The sequence below is a fragment of the Manis javanica genome, chromosome 14 (genome assembly GCF_040802235.1).
Source record: "Manis javanica isolate MJ-LG chromosome 14, MJ_LKY, whole genome shotgun sequence".
Taxonomy (NCBI): Eukaryota; Metazoa; Chordata; class Mammalia; order Pholidota; family Manidae; genus Manis; species Manis javanica.
The window spans coordinates 1,610,958-1,626,610 of NC_133169.1; the positions used below are offsets into that span (position 1 = coordinate 1,610,958).

Below are 15,653 nucleotides of genomic sequence, written 5' to 3' on the forward strand. Positions count from 1 at the left end.
TATCATCCCAGCAGATACAATGAAGCCAGCACATACCTCTAGCTTGTCAATTCTAGGAGCCCATAACACAGGGCATTAAACAAATAAGACTGCAAAGGCCTCTAGCTGTGAACTCTCCTCGAGTGGATATCTTACTTTATGTCCCACTTTATGCCTATAAGCGGCCTTCATTTGCATCCTCTCAGTGGAGTTCACATCAGCCCGGGGAGCCGGCAGTGTTCTTCCCAGTTTTACAGATGAGGAAATGAGTGTAGGGAATTCAAACATGGCTCGAGGGTACACAAACAGTATTTGTTATTTTTTGCTGTGGGACAAATTACACCAAAATGTAGCGTTTGAAAACAACAAACACGATCTCACAGTTTCTGTGGGTCAAGAATCAGGCCCTGCGAGCCAGGTGCCTCTGGCTCAGGGTCCCCGAGGCTGCCATCCAGCCACAGCCGAAGCTCCCATGGGGCGGGATGGGCTCCACGCTCACCTGGGGCCCCTCGGACATCAGGCTAAGGGGGTCAAGGTGAGCCAGCAAGGACGTGGCTGGGGAGCTGGCAGAGCGGGTCTATACAACTGCCTGTGGGTATCCTGCACACGGATTTCCACGCATCCTGAGTCTGCTCCAGGAAGAAAAGCCATACGGACAGACCGCGTTGGTCAATCACACCTCGCTTCCAGAGACAGGATGTGAACGTGCTCGTTGTACACGCTGTGCAGGTAGAGACCAGCGCTTAACAGGCGCCATCTCAGGGAGGGCACTCAGCATCTCAGAGCCTGTTTGGTCATTTCTGAAGCAGGATCTCACGGGCATCAAGGCAGTTCCCCTAAAGCACCTCTCATGCCATTTGACCAAACACAGGCAGTCAGCACGTGGAGGCCAATAAATCAGTGACATTTAGTCACCAGAGACTAAGGGTCTGAGGCCCGTCCTCCTAAACCCTCCAAGCTGGCACTTTTTAAATCATCCGGGAGGTTTCACGGTGTGGCCAGGGCATGAACCATGGGGCTCAGTCACGAAGGGGACTTGCAGACTACGCCGAGAGGTTGATAATTTATTCAGAAAACATCAAGGGAGACGTGAGCAGGGCAGTGCCTGCTTTAAACTTGTGCTTTAGAACCGTTTTACCTATACAGTCTGGAAGACGGGACAGAGGAGAGCTGGGAAGCAGGAGTCGACGGAAACAGTCCAGCTCGGAACCGACGGAGGTCAGGATGGCAAACCAAGCGGCCACAGTGAAGAAGGGCATGGACAGAGGCCAGGACCCGTGGGCAATGAACTGGTTGCCTGTGGGATGTGAGTGGGACGGTAAGCCACAGGTGGCTGCACTGAAGCAACGGGGAGACAGTGGTGGGATGCCCAAGGAAAGAAATGTGAAGAGCAATAGGAACGAGTGAGGAAATGGTGGAAATATGAGTTTAGTCTGGACCGGACAGCCAAGCAGAGATGCACGACAGACACTGGAATCCCAGTCAAGAACCAAGGAGAGAAGAGAGACGTGAGCTGGAGATCATCGTTTAAGGACCGCCAAGCCAAGGGAGTGGGTGGCATCTGTGAGAAGAGAGTTGGGGATGAGCCCACCCTGACAACCCAGACCCGGGGCATGTGTGAGGCCAGCAAGCCCCTGGCTGGCGACGAAACGCAGTCTCATGTGGGGACGGGGAGAGGGCAAAGAGGGACAGCCTCCTGGATGCCAGTCCACAGGAGACGAGGGGCAGGAGGGGGAGCGTCCAGGCAGCATGACACTGGGAAAACCTGAGGCTGGCGGTGCCCAGGTAACAGCAAACACTACAGCTCACCCAGATTACATTGTGGTTTCCGAAACTGGGGGTGCAGGCAATCGTCCTTCTTAAAAAGGGTTGCCTCTGCTCCGTTTCACTCCAGGCCTCTGACAGGACCTCACACGTCATCTAGCCGCCCACTGCTCAAACATCTGCTTTCCAGCTCCCTGGGTGTCTGCTGGGTCCTGGCTCATTCCTGCAGACGGACCGCTCATAGATAAACATACCCTCTCAGCCACCCGTAACCTGCCACCCAGCTTGCCCAGGGAGCTTTTAAGTTTCAAGGATCACACCTTCCTCTCACACAAGTTCTCCCTTGTCATGTCTACAGTCTCTTATTCCTTGTACATACTTTTCACACATCTTCCATATTTAAACATATTAAATACACACACTTTCTATGTCACAGCTGGTAAACCCCGCATGTGAAGCCCCCAGGGCTCTGATTCTGCCGTGTGCTCGTTCCCAGTGGCTGTCACACATGGCACCTTGTTTTCTCCATGCTTTGGGTGGATTCTTGTTGGAATGAGTGTTATGACACCGATGTCCTGCTGAAACTATATTCTTCCCTAAAGAATCCATTGTTTAGTCAGACGGCAGGAGCTACCAGTGGGGCACCACCTGGGTATAAAATGTCAGCATGCAGATTTTTAATTAAATAATTAATATGTATTTGGTATGAAACCCCCAGGAGAGCCAATTTTCAGTTAAAAACTCTCAGGGTACAATTATTTTTTCCCCCTCTCCATCTGCGGCTGAGTTTAAGGCAGACAGTTTTCCTGGAGGACTCTTTTTATGGAGCTTCTTTTTTTCTTTCAATCTAACCTATTTTTTTTTTTTTTATGGAGAATAGATGGCCCAACAGCATTCTGGATTTTTTTTACCCTCTAATCTGAGTGGGCTCCTACACGAGGGTCTCACAAATAGCACCGGAAATTAGCTGATTTCTCCAGGATAACTGGCAGTTCAAAAGCTTCCCTCTCGCCTTGGGGTCCCGCTTCTACTCTGCTTTCATCAAGCTGAAATCTCAAAAACTAAGGAGCAGAATGTCCCATGGAGCCTGTCAGTGTATTCCTGGGACTGAATCCCACCCGGGTCTTCTCTCTTCATCACTGTGCAGTTTGGTTCACCTATTTGCTGCTCAGAACTTGTCATCTGTAAAAAAACATAAATAATTATATCATCTACACATCTGGCTTTCATGGAGACTCAAGACAGTGAATGCAGAGTGCCCGGAATGAAGGGACTTTGCCCGATGCCTGAGTGGCAGCAGCTCTGACGAGTCTCAGCGGCAGGCTCGCCTGGGATAAGTGTCCTGGAATCTTTAAAAACTACACACCGGCCATTCCCAGGCAGGCCCCTGCCCACTCAGCCCGAGTGACAGTGACAAACGGAAGACCTGGTTTAGAGTCTTTGAGACGGACTGAGAGTAGCGGGAAGAAGAGCCTCTTTTTCTCCATCTTGCGCATGTCATTCTGGACTCCAATCAGAAACCACCCACTGGTACACACGAGACCTTTCCTGATGTACGAATGATTGCCTCTGAAGAGAACATGATGTATGGGGTGGGCAGAATCTCAGCCAAGAGGCCACATACTGTTTATTACACAGAATACTGAAGACTTGCAAGGAGCGTGAGCTCGGTGGTGTCTGGGCTGCGAAGCAGGCGTTCTCCACCAGCCAGGATGCCGGTCTTAATGATCACACGCGCAGCAGCCAGCGGTAATCTGATTCGCGTGTTCCCGATCCGCTCATACTGATGTGATTTCAGCCTGCCTGATGGACCCAAGGGATGCGCAGGCCACACTCTCTCCTTCGGATAATTTGGTCAGGTGAATATTGATGAGAACTTAATGTCCATTTGAAAATTCTTTGCCTACCGGATTTTCCATGTGGCAAAGCACCGTTACTTTTAAAGGATTTTTATAGTTAGTTGATGGATGATGATGGGACTATGGTCACTTTGGGCTTTTTTGTCCAGTGTGCCCTGCAGTAATCATTTAAAAGTCCATCATCCCAAGAAGCGACACTTTATGCCATCATCGTTGACTGGAGGTGCTCTTACGTCGTATGAGACGTTTAACTATGATACTATGGAGCCACGGCCTCCATCACTGCTCCCCTGAGGGGTGTTTCTATAAAATGGAATTGACTTGCCAGCAGCTTTACCTCTTTGTAGAGTTCATTCAGCTTTGCACAAGTATTATTTGAACCCACAATGAGCATCTTAGCCTGAGCTCCCCAGGAAACAGACTGTGAAGGGCAGATTGCTAGCAGGTGCACTGAGAAGTGCTCTGGGGAATGACGTCTACAGTGTGTAAGAGGAAAGCCCGGCTGGCAGGAGGAGCTGAACTGGGAGGTAGTCCCAACCAGCGTCTCTGGAGCGGAGGGCAGCCCGCCAGAGCTGTCCTGACCAGGGAAAGGGGCCGCCCTCCACACCGCTGGGCTGGCTGGCCTGTGGGCTGTGACCGCAGAGGGCACAGGACTCCAGGCAAGGGGCTCTCTCTCCCTGAGGGCAAGGCTGTGGCTGTGAGCCGTGGGCAGCGGACACGCTGGGCAGCCAGGAAATGCATGCCTCCATCCTAGCGGTGCACCAGGGTCCCCTGACCCAGTGAGCAAAGTCAAACACAGTCCCTGCCTCATGGAGCTCAGAGACTAGTGGGCACTCACAGGGCCTGCGTCTGTGTCCTTCATCCTGACCGTAAGTCACCGTTCATCTTGCTCTTGGGGCCCTGGCTCTGCTCTGCCTTCCCTTGCTCGTTCTGGCTCCCCTTCTGGCTGTGGCATTACGGTCACAGCCCTGGCGCCTTCCTGCCTGAGGAGAGGGCTCTGCTAGCCCAGTGGTGTGTCCCCAGTGTCCAGGTCTCAGCCGTGGTCTGAGGTCGCAGCTACACCGTGAGGGTGCATTAGGACCGGCTCAGGGAGCGTGCCCTTTGGCCTCCCCTCCTCTTCCAGAGCCCCTGAGACCCAGCCCCACACTGATTGGTGGTAAAGGACTGCGGACACCGGAACCTTCCGAGGCTTTTCTCGGTGGTGCAGACCCTTGGCCCCAGGGGTTCTGGGTTAGCAGGGCTGCACAGGCCCATGTCTGTAACGACAGGAAGACTGTGAAGTTGCTCTGTGCACCCTGAGCCCAGGCAGCACTGCTCTCCGCCGGCTTTGTGACGGCGCGCCGCCTCCCTCACCCAGACCACATGCCTTTCTCCTCTGCCCAGATCCCGCTCTGCCCGAAAGGCCAGGCTCAAGTGTCGTTGCTGCACTTAAGGGCAAAATGGCCCCATGACCGGGGACTAACTTTTCTTACATAATCTCCCTTTAGGGTTGGGGTGGGGATTAAATGACAGGAACATGTAAAGCCTTGAGCGCAAAGCCAGGCAAGACGAGGCAGAGGTGGCAGAGCCTGCTGACAGGTGCAGGTTCATCCACGCGGGCTCGGACACTGGGCCGCAGACACGCCCTTAGCTTCCCCAGGCCTCGGTTTCTTCTCTGAAAAGGGGAGTGATAATAATTTCCATCTCAGAAAATTGCCGTGAGGGTTTGACGACAGCACATTCCTGGGCTTGGGGACCATCTAAGCAAATGCGTATTTTTATTATTCTATGAAGGTGTCCTGTCCCCAGCTCACAAGGCCGGAGCTCCTTCTCCTCTTTGGCACATCATAGGACTTTGTGCCTCTAGGAACGCACTCATGTTACTCAGCAACGGCCCCCGCGCTTCTCCACCAGGCCTTGTTATATTTTATATGTATATAAATATAATAACTACCACCTCATAGGTGCTCAATAAATATTAATGAATCCCTAACCAGCCAGCATAATTAGGTGAGTTGTTAATAGGGTCAAAAGAAAGTTACTCGAGGCGGCCCATAACATGCCAGAGAAGCTGACCTCTGTGAGCTGACCCATCCTGGGTGACCAACGATACCCCAGACTCACCACGTGTTTGCTGAGAAGCAGGAAGAGCATTGCTCTCCTGGAACAGCTCAGGGAGGGCCTCAGTGTCTGAAGCTAAAACAGAAGAGGGAAAGTGTATAAATAAATGTTTTCCCAGAACAAGGAGCTCTGGAGAAAAAGAGCCTTGTGTGCTGATGGAACGGCTGTGGGGGCTGCCTGGGGGGTCAGGGTTTTCCTTCGTCGGCCGCCAAGGGAGCTCACAGTCTGTTACAGTAACTGGGGACAGGATCTTATAAAGCTTTTGAAAAATGGATCACAGAGGCAGGGCACTCAGGCTGTTTCCATCCTGCAGAGAGGGGCAGACACAGACAGAGGCTTCCGCTCAGCTCCTACCGCTAAGGTGGTGGAAGCTATAAAGACAGCTCCGGTTACCAAGAATCTGCTATGTCCCCTCACTGTCAAGCCTGTTATAAATAGTGTCACCAGTTTTCACATTTACCCAGGAGGTAAATACTAGCAAACTAAGGTTCAGAGGGGTTCAGCGACTTGCCCGGGTCACACAGCGACCAAGGACTGACTTTGGGCTTGCCCATCTAATTCCAGAGCCCACAGTCTCTGCGTTCTGGAAGATGGCCCTGTGGGTGGGGAACAGTGCCGGCTCTTGAAAGATCTGTGGGCAAAATTTTGAGATTTCAGAGAACAGTGCAGGGACCTTAGCCAAGGTGGATCGGCCTCAGGTGAAGGCTGAAGGAGACAACTGCAAAACCAGGTGTTCCCAGTGTCACGGGCAGAATCAGGCTGCAGCGGGAGGAGGGCCAGAGAGGGTGGCGCTTGCCAGGTGAGCTCCTGCCAGGAAGACACTGACGCAGGAGCCACGGGAGGCATGCGGCCAGCAGTCTCTGGGAAGTGTCCACCCCACACGAGGCCGGCCGGCTTCAGGCTCAGCTTTGATGTCGTCTGCGCTGACCCTGGGCATGTGCTTCACCTGACTGAGCCCCAGCCTCCCAGCAGGGAAATCAGGGGTGTTCTGACCATGTCTGCAGCGTGTGATGAAGGTGAGCCAAGGTCACAGGGCAGGTGCTGACTGGCCGCATTCACCTTCCAGCTCTGGGATGCCTGGGACTCAAAGAGCCATGTGAAGACCTGCTTCACAGGAGGACGGGTGGCCCAGGGCGGCCCAGGTGGGTTTGGTTAAGGCACAGGCTCGGCCTGGCCGTTATTGCTGGATGGGGGGAGCAGGGCTGCACAAGGTGGTTCCAGCTGGCTTAGCAGGATGAGGCGGTGAGCGCAGGAGCACACTTCCAGGGAAAGGGCACCGCACTGCCAGGAAAGCAGGACCCAACCAGCCAGCTGGGTTTGCAGGGTCTCCCGGTGCTGGGAAGGGGTGGGAAAGAGATCACATGGTTCCCGGCCACTGTCAGGCCTGAGAGCTGCTCTGTCACCCGCACCTCTGAGCAGAGCATGAAGGCAGCACCCACCGCACCCGGGCACCTTGTAGTTTGATGAGCAGTGGGCTTTCCTAGAGTGAAAGCTTTCTGCTTCCAGACCAAGTGGAGCAGACAGGGCACCGGCCTCCGGTCTGCTCGTTACTCCCCGGGAGCCTTAAGCTCTGCTGCAATTTGCAGTCTCTGCGGGGAACTGCTTCTCACCGCCAGCAAGCTTGCCTGGGTGCCCCCAGCATGGAGCACAGGCGGTTCAACGCAGGGCTCGAGAGTCCGGACTCAGAAGCCCACAGCCTGGACTGGGAGCCCACTCGCGGCTTTCCGACCCGGTGACCTGGGTTCCCTGAACTTGAGTTGCCCCCTCTGAGTGATAGGAACACTGTTGATGCGCTTCTGATGCAGACAAGGCACCGCCGGCCCCTTTCCCCCATGCCCGGCACTTGCCTAATGTTCCACAAATGCCAGTGACAGGATGAGTCATTGGGAAGATCTGCTATCAACACGGTCCCAACGAAAAGCAGCAGAAACAGAATGATACACGCAGGTTCCACGACTAGGAAGAAACGTGGGATGCAGAATTACGGAGAATGGCCTTCCCAGTGCTTTCTCCAGACAGACAGCCACACTGTTAGCCGTGAAAGGCCGCTCTCCGGGCCTCGGCTTGGGAACTGCATTTTAATGAGAGGAATTTTAACTTGTCATATGGCTCAGGGGTGTTGGTGATAATTTCATTCTTTCCACAAATATTTTTCCTGCCTACCATGTGCAAAGTTTTCCAAGTAAAACAACCGCCATACTGAGACCGTAGTGGTCTGTGTCATTTCTTGGTAACCGACTGGAATTACATGGGGCGAAGTGGGGAAGAAGGAGGCTTGTGCCCTGTGCATCTTCCGCCGGCTCTTTGAACACCGTCTCTGCTGCAGAGGCCCCCCTGCCCCGCACACCCCGTCTCAGCAGCGGCGTTCTCGCTTGCGTCTTGCGGCCCCCACCCTCCCTGATATAAATCAGACCTACCTGTCCCAGCCCAGCCTGTCTCCAGTTCCCTGGATGCCCCAGCCTCAGCAAGCTCTGAGAAATGGGACTCAGACCCTATTCCCATGGCATTCATGATTATAATCCCATTACAGCCTTAACCAGCCCAGAAATATTGACAGTATGAAGTGGGAGCCGGTGGGCACTGAGCACTTGGGCCCAAGGAACTGAATCTAATGGGATTTCAGATGCTGCCATGGGAGGAGGAGGTACGTGTAGATATTTTTGCTCCTGCCTCTGACACTTTTGCCAAGAGACGGTGGAAAGAAGCATCTGCAGGAAGAGCAATGGGGCCCGACGTGGACCTGGGTTTGCAAAGTCATGAAGGAGTAAGACAGTCTGAACAAACGTTTAACAAGAAAACAGGATGTGATCTGGAAGCTGCTAAGATACCTAATACTTCCTCCAAATGGAGATTGTAGTCATGCTATGATGGGATATTTTCTTTACATTTTCCCCGTCTGTCGGAACCTCCTACTGTTGTCACATCTCACCTCCACCTGCTTGTCTCCTTTCCGACCTGCCGGACCAATCCTCCAAGTGCTCCAGTTCACGAAGCAGGGTTTTCAAGGGGAATCTGTGATCGTGTCAACACGGGGCTTCTGCAAAGTAGGCCAACCTGCATTTCCTTTCCTCACATTCTCTAAAGCGCTGGTCCCATCAGGATGGTTCCTCAACCCAGATCAGGCCAAAGAACTAATAACAGTATTACTTCTTATCAAACTGTGATGACTATCCACGATCTGAGGTTAAGACTTTTTTTTCCTCCTGGGGAAATACCTCTGAAGTCATAATGCAAGGAGAAAGTTTGATTCATTATGAAAATCTAATTCTATTTACAAACATATAGCAAGGAAACTAAGGCTTACGTAATTTAAGTTGTTGATTAGAATCTTATAATTCTGTATGGGTTAAAAGTCGGGGAATAACAGATTTTTTAAAAACATTTTTTAGTTAATACTCTGGAATATTGAACTTAAAAATTAATGTGTGTGAGGGCAGAAACAGTGCCCTGGAGTTCACCTCCTTTGGGCATGAATTCAAAGGCCCAAAGAATTAAGAAGGAACCCTTAGAGGAGGGCCCCATGGCCTATGGGTTTCAAAAGACCCATAAGCTCCCTGAAAATGTCTGCTACAAGTCTAAGGTATGCATGTTCTTCTGGAGGTAAAGTCACCCATTTTCATCAGATTCTCAAAGTTGTCTGTGATCTCCTGAATGTTAAGGATCACTGCCTCAAGGATAAGGTACACCAATCTCTTCATTTTACCAGCTGGGAAACCACCTGCCTCCTCCCAAATTTGAAAGGTTAAGCATCTTGCCTGATCTCCATGAATGCAAAGCAGAACGCAGGCATGGACACGTCTGTGGACTGTCAGGAGCATATGGCTTAGAATCGTCCCTGCTAACACCCTGGCCTTCTGGCAAATAATAGACACTAACGTTAATTTCAAGCATATCATTTTCACCAAAACTTGTACATGGCCCGTCACTGTTGGCAAGGAGCTGGGGTTGTACCAGGACACGCTGTATCGCTTAGGTCTGCCGGCCCCCCAAGCAGGCTCTCACTTAGGAGAGGGGCCACCTCCCTGTCTCCCACACCACACCTGCACCTGCTCATGCCAAGAGCTAAGGCAGGTGTCTGGTCTCCTCTAAGGCAGCCCTACGGTTGGGGAGGTGCAGTCTGCTTTTGTTTCATGAAAAAGTACTCCCATATCTGCCCGCATACCTGCGACCTCATACCAGTTTCCATCCAACTGGTCTTTCAGGTGTGAGACATTTGCACAATAGCCTCTTGGGCAATAATGGAGATAAAGTTTCATAGATAAGGAAGAAGCGGTCTCAGTGGAAACCTGCAGAGGTTTAATTTCCATTCTCTTCTCCCCTCACCTGGTCTCACCCATCCCGGAATCGTCCTTGGGCTGCCTGTCTGCACATGTCCTATAAACAAACAAAGGGGGTGCATAAATATTAGCTGCGAGTGACCCACCAATTAATATTTATTCTACACACACAATGTGTAAACTGCCTGGTCTTTAGCTGGGGGAGAGTAAATAAAGTTGGATCGGAAAGGTTAAACTCTCTGTCAGCAGCTGAGCGACGCTGAGTCCCTTTCCTGGTGAACCTGGGAAATCGCCCCGTCCATCCACCCTGTGCTGTGCGAACACTCGGTTCAGATCCTCAGCTCTAGGACCTAAGTCCTTCCGTTCCAACGCATCAATATTTTTCTAAATGATTTTTCCTGTTGAACAGAATTTTTACTTGCATGATTCCATCACTTCCACTCTCCACCGGTTTCCTAAGTACCCACTGTCGGGGTTGCTACAGGGCGGGTGTTTCTCCTCGATTCTTGTCGCCGCAACAAAGAACAGGAAGGCAGAGACACAAGAGTCAAACAGAGGGAAAGTTTAATTTGAATGCACTTCCGGGGAGGAGAGCGCCAGAGTGGAGGGGACACAGGCCTCCCTCTGTTAGGTGGGGGGCTTACATGCTGCATTCTGGCTAGGAGGCGCCTCTTTGACAGGTGGGGTTACTGGGTTTACAGGCGCTCCTGGCGATCCCGCTCGGTGTGCATGTCCTCTCCCCACGCTCAGGTGTGAGGGGGGCCGTTCGTAGTTCCACCCATTGGGATCTGGTTCAGGAGGACATCACATCCCTGCAAAGCCTTTGCTGTCTCCACAGGGGGCCCCCTCCCTGGGCAGAGTTTGTGGGGCTTTCTCTTTGAACCTTATCTTCCCTTTGCCTGCTGCTGGTGTCTATCTTTCTACCTAACAGGAGGACAGTTAAATTTGATGTGCTTCTCACTGTTTTTGCTGTTGTCTGGGGGACAGAGCTCCTCTCGACCTGGTCCTGTTTGGCAGGAGGAGTTTTCTGTTTTCTTTCATCATTCCAGTGTGATTCAGCAGGGGCTGTGGGGCCTCTCCTGTGTACCCACTGGCTGTCAGGAACTCGTGGCTGAAACAAGCAGTCTCTGTCCTTGAGGGGCACACGATTTTGTCCAGGAGTCTCATGTCAGCTACTAATTTTAACACATGGCAGTGTGACCATCTCATGCTGAGAAAGCGTGCAGGCAATGCGATCAAGTTTCAGAGAGGAGAAGCTGAGCTCATCACCTACAAGATGAACAGGCAACCTTTACGGAGTGAGGGCTAGCAGGCGCTGTGCGTTCCCTCATCTCACGCCAGCATCCAGTGAGGCAGACATTGTTTGACCCCAACTCCACAGCTGGGCACACACAGGCTGACAGTTCAAATAACTCCCAGGGCCCAAGGCAGCCCTTGCTGACCCAGACCCCCTGTCCCCTCACTGCACGGCACACCTGCTTATGTGAGCAGGTTCTCTGACCAGCAGAAGATGGGGAGCATTCCAGCTGCACCTCTACATTTACTGGGCGAGCAGTGGGGGTGGAGCCTCAGAGGGCAGGACTCAGCAGCCTAGAAAACAGCGTAGGTCTGGTTCTCAGCTCCCGAGCAGTGACTCAGCCAGTCCCCTCACAGTTAGCATTTGTGCTAGCTTGAGGATCTTGAGAACTGTATATTGTTTTCCAATTTTTACAACTGAGGAGACTCAGAGAGTTAAGTTTTCTTCCTTGAGACATCAAAGTATGTTGAGAGCAGCGACTTTGATCTAAAGCCCCATGGAGTCCTCTCCAACCCCTCCAACCCACGAGAAGAGGCTTCTCAAACCTCATCAAAGACTTCGGCTTTTAACCAGAACTATACCTTCACCTCCTGCCGTTGTCCAACCCAGGACCAGCGGCAAGTTTAAAAAGACTCCCAGACCCCTTCCATGATAACCTGGCCATGAGAAAGAAAAGGGAGTGGGTTCGTTCTCAGCAAAACCCCCCAAATGAGTATGCCTTTCCCCAATCCACAAATGAAACTGCTTATACTTGGAGAGCGAAAAGCCCGGTCAAAATCAGCTAGCAGCTAAGAGGCAGCAGGGAGGGGTTCCTCGTGGGCTGGTGTTTGTAGGGACTCTGAACATGAAAGACACTTTGTGCGCAGATGTTTATCCCTGGCCTTCTCTGGGCTCTTCTTTTAAGAACTCGAAGTCCAAATTTATAGATGGGTCTCCTTCCTCAGGGTTTGGATTTAAGGAGTCCTACCCTTTGAGGGGTTTGGGGAGCTCGGTCTTGAACTTACACAGAAGGAGGTGAATGAGGCTTTTCCTCTCTCACGAGGTCTTCTTGGAGCAGAGCCCTTGTGAGGCCGCTGCCTCTGATCTGAATCATCTCCACGAAGGAGGCAGAGGAGCCGCCCATGGTTCCAGGGCCCTGCATACCCTACTCGCCTCTCCGTCCCAGGGAAGTGACAATCGCATGTTTCTCAGCCAGTTATATGGTAAGTACCCAAACACCTGTTGGGTTACAGGGGAGCCCCAGGGACTCACAGAGCAGCCCTTGGGGCAGCGGCTCTCAGAAGGGCCGACGGGCAATCAGAGCCGTGAAGGTGTCTGCAGAGGAACTGAACCGCTGATGCTCAAGAACTGCTCAGAGCCTAAAATTCTACACAGCAACAAGTATTTATTTGGCATCTAGAATGGGCCAGGTACTTTGTTAGAAATGGAATGTAAGGGGGACTAGCATAAAATTTGTACCTCCGGGTATCTTACAATCTAGAGAAAGTTTCTTTCTAAAAAATTAACAAATGAGCACATAAAAGTTGGGGAAGTGGTAAAATAGGACTGCACCAGATGGGAAGGTTGGAGAAGGCTTCCCCAGAGAGGTGCCATCTAAGCTGGTGTCTGCAGGGTGGATTGGCGAGCCTGGTAAATGGGGCCATGGAGAGCGTCCTGTGCTGTTAGGAGATCGTGCAAAGGCGGAAGCAACAATAGTCGTGACACTTTGGGAGGACTGATAGTAATTCCCGTGGCTAAGATCCCCCCGGAAGGAGCAGGGCGAGACCAGGAGATGCCAGCTCCTCATCTTTTTCAATAACTGCCTCTTTTCCAAAACCAGTAATTTAACGATGACTTCAAGGGTTCAGAGGCAGAAGCTTCGTCAACACTAAGAAAAGCACTTGTTTTTTCAAGATAATGTTTTGAATACAGACCCCTTAAGTGTTAGAGCTAGAAAGAGCCTCTCATCTTCTGCAGTCTCTTGTTCAGCACATGAGGAAACTGAGGCTCAGAGAGGTTGGGTGACTTATCCAAGACCCCCAGCGAGCTTTAATAAATGTTTAGCTATAGTAAAGGTGCAACTACACTACATTCCTGGATGGGAGGAATACATACTGTCAACACAAATACTTTTTCCAAATCCAGGTATTGTATTCATACAAACTGGTAAGAAAGATTATAAACAGCCCAGCAAAATCATGCCAGAATCAGCAACATGATTCAGGTCACTGAGGTTCCTGCCGATTCCGTGATGCGTCCTGTGCAGAAAGGCAGGATGGGAGAGGGGGAGCCCTTCCCTCCCGAGCCTCGGGGTGCTTCCATATGCTCTGTCCCACCTCAGATGCATGTGATGCAGTTTAAGAACACGCCCGCAGGGGAAACGCTACGTCCTCGGTCTGCTCATCCACCTGACAGTGGCCCACAAGCCGATGGATACTCGGGCCAAGGGGTCACCTGCCGGGACTGGAAGGGGGCAGAGACCCTGGAGTCCCCGCTCAGCCCCCAGAACCCTCCCTGCGCCGGCCCCTCCTTCCAGCCACAGTAGTGACCAGGCTTATGTAATGGCTTTTATCCCAGGAACTCTAAAGGGTTTGCTGACATTACGGGCGTGCTTCCTTTCTGATCACCCATGGGAAAATGTCCGTTCTCATTGCTCAGAGGAGTCACTGCCCTTCCCACCTTCCCAGTGCACCACGCACATCCTTCCCAGGACAGGCGAGGGGGGACCTGCCCCATGAGGGCGGGCGGAGACGAAACAGGGAGGGCCTTCCGCCAGGGAGGAGGACGCTGAGGGCCAAGTTTACGGGCGCCCCGACTCCCCTACACGGGAGGCTGTGGAAGTCCTCCTGTTTGAGCCCCACCCCGCAGGGCCTCCTGGCTGACTGCCGTGGGCCCCACACTCATTCGAAAGCGTGGGCTTCCTAGCCGCCTATGGATGCACCAGGAGCCTGCTTTACTGCTTGAGGAGCCTGGGGGGGGGGAGGGGAGCGGTGTGGGTGTGGGGGTGGGGGTGGGGGTGGGGGTGTGTGGGTGTGTTTAGCCCCTCATGACCAGGACAAGTCAGCAGATAAGGACTGCAGAGTATGGGGCCCTCCTTTCAGAACTCCTCGCAGTCTGAGGACACGGGTCACTTCTGTGGGGAGATCAGCGCCTTACACTCGTCTCCATCAGCACTTCCCCATCACTGCAGGAAGCGGTTTGGGGGCCAAACTCAGACTGCCCCCCACTCGAGGGAAGGAGGACGCTGTGAACCTGAAAGTCAGGGTTCGGGGGGTTCAAAGCCCAGGTCCTCCTCTGTCCGCCTGTGTGACCTTGGTGATTTCTTAGCTTCTTTCTGTGAAACAGTTTCTGCATCCGTAAAATGTTTTAATCCATCCCAAGGTCTGTCAAGGGGGGTGCATGTGACGGTGGGCGGCAGGAGCTCAGCCCGGTGCCTGGCATGTGGCCCCGAGATGGCAGCCCCGCCGCAGCCGCGAGGAGGGGCAGCCACAGCAGGTCGCCCGCCAGGCCAGCCCGACGCCCTTTGCCTTTGTGAAAAAGAGCAGCAAGTTTGTTTTCTCTCTTATGGTAAATCGGAAATTTTTAAAAATTATTTATGAACTGAGACAGAGTACAAACAATATTTGCTCTCTTGGGCCCGTTTCCACAAACATGTCTTCCCTGCATGCTGTTTTTTAATTTTTTCTATTTTCTGTTTTTTCCCTTTTTTTTTGGCTGATCTCTTTAAAGTAAGATACTTACATCTTGTTCCTAAAGGAGTGGCATTTAATAGAGAATTCTTACTAGTATTTGGTATCAAAATCAAAATCTCCTTATGCCCCGTAACAGTTAACATCATCAGCCATTATTTTGTGCCTGATTCCATCCTGCGCTTTACATGTGTTGACTTATTTCTCACTGACTGAATGAGGGAGAAACTGTTAATTTTCCCATTTCACAGAGGGGAAACTGAGGTACAGAGACATGCGTTAGTTAACTTGCTCGAGTTCTGCCACCCTTCCTCCCAGGGAGCCTGAGACCAGGACGGGAATGCTGAGGCTCTGACTGGGCAGAATGGGGGGGGGGGGAAGGGCCGAGGCCTGTCGACACGTTCCTGGGGGTCCGGGCGTGTCTGGAATGTTTGCAAGGAGAGGGGGTACCTCAGAGCAGTCGGTGGAAGGGAGGCTGGGGGACAAGGACGCCCTAAACCCTTTGCACTCCGTGCTGCCCTTTCCTCCCCTCTGGCGACAGCCCTGCCCCCACCTCCGTGGCCCCCATCTCCCGGTTTGCGGGGCAGCCCCTCAGCCCCGCAGGAAGCCAGCCCTGCATGGTGTTGTCCCGGTGACAGTGTGGAGGGGTCACACAGGGCTGGCAGAGTGAGGAAAACCGAGGGGCCTGCAGGGATCACACCTCATTCAG

General features: G+C 52.4%; 1 long non-coding RNA gene across 1 annotated transcript; it reads left to right on the plus strand.

Annotated features, from left to right (window-relative positions):
* The first annotated feature begins 5,902 nt into the window (after positions 1-5,902).
* Positions 5,903-14,214, plus strand: LOC140846163 (uncharacterized). The gene is made up of 3 exons (XR_012125079.1): positions 5,903-6,844; positions 12,319-12,478; positions 13,597-14,214. It is a non-coding gene; the product is annotated as an uncharacterized lncRNA (long non-coding RNA).
* Positions 14,215-15,653: the final 1,439 nt, after the last annotated feature.